The sequence below is a fragment of the Cnephaeus nilssonii genome (genome assembly GCF_951640355.1).
Source record: "Cnephaeus nilssonii genome assembly, chromosome: 7".
Lineage (NCBI taxonomy): Eukaryota > Metazoa > Chordata > Mammalia > Chiroptera > Vespertilionidae > Cnephaeus > Cnephaeus nilssonii.
Genome location: NC_137078.1, coordinates 25,212,431 through 25,217,295, shown reverse-complemented (window position 1 = coordinate 25,217,295; position 4,865 = coordinate 25,212,431). Strand labels below are relative to the sequence as shown.

Genomic DNA, 4,865 nt, shown 5'->3' with positions numbered 1-4,865 from the left:
CCCTCCCACTCCCTCACTATGCCCTTGGTCCTCAATCCAGACAAGTACAGTTGATCTTGCTCCACCTTGTGCTGAAGAGCTGTGTGAGGGCCACGCCTATTGTGTACCTCTGCTCTGCTCTGAGTGTCCTAGTTTGTGCTGGAGCACGGGGCGTTCAGCTCCCCACTCCCCCCTCTGATACTACCAGCTCCGCCTAAACTGCTATGGCAGTACATCCTACAGCTGAAACGCGAATTCCCTTTGGACTCTTAAGAGGGAATGCACCGAAGAAATCCGCAGACCGATTTTTTGAGTGTGCTGCATTTTCTGACACCGCTGAAACATTCACGTGGAATGTGCACGCTCTCTTTCAGCTCATCACTTTCAAGATGCTCAGTCTGGGCTTGCTCTCCTCTGTGTTTAGGGTGTTTTATTCATCATTAAACTTGAAAGCATAATTTGATGGACACGACTGAAAGATTGATGCAAAAAAAAAAAAAGGTTGCTGTTTATGTTTCTAGCCTTCAGGAAGAGTGGAAAAATACTCACCTCTCCTGCACATTTGCTCGGCTGCAGTTGCCAAGTTATCTAACAGCCAGTCACTATCCAATTTGACAGCATGGTATTTATTTTTAAAAAAATTATGCATTGTGGTGTCTGTTTCTGTCTTTGACAAGTTCCTCATAATAATAATGATAATTCTTTGCCTTTACACAATGCCTTTTAATTCAAGAATCTTCCAGTGCTTTGGACCCTCAATGCCTCTGTGGAACTTCATAGATGAGGAGGCAAGGACAGAGATTAAGTTATAATAAGAACAGAGCCATGTGGCAACTTCTCAGCAGCCCTGGTCTCAACCAATAGGAAGATCTTTTCTTCTCTAATTTAGCAACCCGTTTTTCCTTCTCTCTTCCCATGCCCACACTCACCACCCCCCACTCTGCTTTCTTCTCGATAAGGGGCTTCTCAAACCCTTCTCTTTTTCCCTCTTCCCCCACCCGTTCCAGGCTCCCTGAGATGGTGCTGGAGGCAAACAAAGGACAGCTGTCACTCCCAGGGTATGAAAAGTCCCATTTTTTCTCTTGTGTTTTATTTGTTTTTGAATTTCTAAATGTTTTTATTTTTCAATTACAGTTTACATTGAATATTATTCTGTTTTAGTTCCTGGTGCACAGCATAGTGGTTAAATAATTACATACTTTACAAAGTGTTCCCCCAACATTTCAAGTGCCCACCAGGCACCATGCATAGTCATTACAATAGTATTGACTATATCCCTTATATATTGCTGCTATTTCTTGACCTCACTGGGATATACTAGTATGTGGTCTGAGATAGTAACAGATTAGTATGAGGACTAGAAGGAAAGATATTCTTTCTACAGAGAAGAAAGACCACTACTTCTCCACTGACCCTTCTCACCTAATAGTTCACTTCCTTAGCCCTATTATTACCTGACATTCCTTTGATTGTTTTCAAATAAGAGGAAAACATATTGATTCAGTTCCTTCCCTCAGATATCCATTTTGAGCAGGGTATTCTGCTGTAGAGGTTGGGGTGTGGTACACAGATGAGATAATGAGAAGTTGCCTGCCCTGGAGGAGCTCAGTCTAACTGGAGGGTGGAAACTGACATAGTGTACAAGGTTTTAGGAGGAATACTGACCTAGTGAAGAGACATGCAAGGTTCAGCTGCTTTGGAAGATGGGAGGTCCACATATAACTGGGGGACTCAGGAAAAGTTTCACTAAAGAGATCAGCTTTGAAATGGGTTTCAAGGGACAAGAAAGATGTTAAGCTGTTAAGAGATTGGGGTTGGGGCAAGAACAATCCTATATAATAAAAGCCTAATATGCAAATTGACTGAATGGCAGCATGACTGGTGGAACGACTGGTCGCTATGATGCGCACTGACCACCAGGGGGCATACACTCAATGCAGGAGCTTCCCCCAGCCCACAGGCCCCAGGCGAGCCAAGGTGGGTGCGAGCCGGGGAGGGGGGATCACCCCACTGGTCACCCCACAGATGGGCCCTGATCGGCGGTCAGGCTTAGGGACCCTACCCATGCACAAATTTTGTGCACCAGGCCTCTAGTGTAAAAATATACCGAAAATAGAAAGCAGTCCATTTTGGCTCAAGGGTAGAGTTTAAGTAAGTGGCTTGGAGGGGGGAAAATGGCTAATTCCATTGGCTGGAATTTTATACTGCAGGTCTCGACTCTGGATGAAAATTTCTACATCAGGAAATTCTGAGGGCAGAGCTATCATCAGGAAAATCGTTCTGGCAATGGTGTGTGCAAGAAACAAGAGTAAAGAGACATAGATGGAGTAAGTGGGAAATAATTTTATAGATGAAAGAATTGAGGCCCAGAAAGAAACATTGCATCCTTGGGCTCAATAGCCCCAATAATTTATTTTCAAGGCCCTTACTACTTGTTGTTTGTGCAATCAGAGCAGAAACCTCCTTTACTTACTGTGAAAACTCGGCATTTGTATTATAGAAGGATAGATATGAACACATGTTGGAGAGTTATTGTGAGGGTATTATCCATGTTACTAAATTCACTTTAATGTCCTTTCCCTTGTATAGACTTACCTCCATGTGTCCTATATCTGTTTCTAAGAAAGGCTTTTTCACTAAGAGATTAAAGCTTGCATTTTTTAAAAGTACGAACAGAAATGAGGAAGAGAGAGGTTGATCAAACATGTGCACCAAGACGATGAATCCAAACATCTGCCTGTATACTTGGAAAAATAAGGCTGCGAATGTGTTTTCATTGTCTTATTGGCAGCGATCCTGTTCTGTTAGACTGCCACTCAGCAATGTGGAGGGTTGCCTATCAAAGGAGTGGGGCGATGCCAACTGCTCAGAGTTGCAAAGGCAGGCCCAGGTCCCACCACCTCTTTACAACTTCTTATGTCGAGCAAGGATGCTGGAAGGTGGGAGTTCCCTGCTAAGGAACCCAGACCTTGAGGATGCATTTTCCTTTTGCGTATTCAGCCATTTACTAAAATTTCTACTCCTGATTATTATTGTTGAGTTACTCTTAGAAACTGAATAGCTAACAAATGCTCTGAACAGGGCAGGGCTGAAGGCAGAGTTATCACCAGGAAAATCCTGACCCCATTGGTGTCTGAATGCCATTTGGATTACGATAAGAGATACTGAGGTATGTAGCTTTATTTATTTTCAAGTTGTAAGAAAATCTGTGTCTCTTCTTTGAGGTTCAGTGATTATATCCTCCTTGTATGTGTGCACAGCATGTGTGTGTGTATGTATGTGTGTGTATGAGTGTGTGTATGTGTATGTATGTGTGTGTATGAGTGTGTGTATGAGTGTGTGTGTGTGTGTGTGTGTGTGTGTGTGTGTGTACTGGAATTTCACACTGGCTTTCATAGCACCTTGTCAAACAAAACCCAAACTTCTTACCCAATGAACAGCTTCAAGGTAAATGGCCAGAAGTGACTGTTTCCTAGATTAGCTCATTCCGCTGTATGGAACATTTTCCAGGGTTTATTAAAAGCTTTTTCTTTTTCAACTGGATTTATCCCAAAAGCCCCCAGATATGTAAAGTTCTTATAACCCAGCCTTCTTAGAAAATCAACTGCCATATATGGCACCCCATTTGTTCCAACCACCATATAGTCACTGTGGATTTGTGGCTATATGGCAGGAGAAAAATGTGGCCAAATTTATGTTGTTCAGCCAAATTCATCTTGACATTTTATTTTCAAAAAGCTATATATTTGTCAATATCTGATGGACCTAGGAAGTTAAAAGCAGTTATCCTGTTGGTCAGGATTAATTGAGAAATTTTGAGATGTTTTAATAGCCTCTTTAGCTATTACTAATGGTTTGGCCTATTGATACTCACTCAAGATGTGTTTGTTAGCATTTTCACAGTTGCTCTAATTAGAAATAAAATTCACTGGTCTCATATTAGTGGCCAAACACATAGATATTTATCATTTGAGCACTTAATTAGAGCAATGAGGCTTTAAACTATAATAGTATGATTCACTGCTTCAAAAAACAGAATTATTAAGAGTATACCAGAAGCTAAATCTGCCTTTTATTAGTGTTTAAAAAGAATTTTATTGCATATATACATATACATACATAGACACACATACAAATATATATGTATGAAATATATGTATCAAATGTGCTTATAAAAATGTATATTGGAAAACAAGTGAATTTGTTTGAATTTATTTTTTTAATTATAGATGTTCTTTGAGAAAATGAAAACAAGTTATATAAATGATATTCAGAAATTTGTATTCATGTATTTTAAAACCAAATATGCTTTTTAAACTAGATCACTTACTTACTCTTTTTTTTATTGAGATACTAGAGGCGTGGTGCACAAAATTCATGCATGGGGGGGATCCCCTCAGCCCAGCCTGAACCTCTCCAATCTGGGACCCCTCGGGGTATGTCCGGCTGCCAGTTTAGGCATGGGATCATGCCTAAACTGGCAGTTGGACATCCCTCACAATCTGGGACCACTGGCTCCTAACTGCTCACCTGCCTGCCTGCCTGGTCACCCCTAACTGCCCCCCCGCCCCCTGCCAGCCTGGTCTCCCCTAACTGCCCCCCCCCTGCTGGCCTGGTCGCCCCATGAAGCCTGCTGTTCAGTCATTTGGTCGTCCCTCACTAAGCCCCCTGCCAACCTTGTCGCCCCACACAGCCTGCTGTTTGGTCCTTATTTTTACTGTTATGGCATCCCAGACAATTTGCATATTCTTCTATTATTAGCATAGACTAGAGGCCCGGTGCACGAAATTCGTGCACAGGGGGGTGTGTCCCTCAGCCCAGCCTGCACCCTTTCCAATCTGGGATGCCTCGAGAGATGTCCGACTGCCCACTGGGATTGGGCCTAA

At 42.3% G+C, this 4,865-nt stretch overlaps 1 long non-coding RNA gene across 1 annotated transcript; it reads left to right on the top strand.

Annotated features, from left to right (window-relative positions):
* Positions 1–426: 426 nt before the first annotated feature.
* Positions 427–3,947, top strand: LOC307103827. Its single transcript, XR_013813845.1, has 3 exons — positions 427–1,037; positions 2,190–2,306; positions 3,061–3,947. It is a non-coding gene; the product is annotated as an uncharacterized lncRNA (long non-coding RNA).
* Positions 3,948–4,865: the final 918 nt, after the last annotated feature.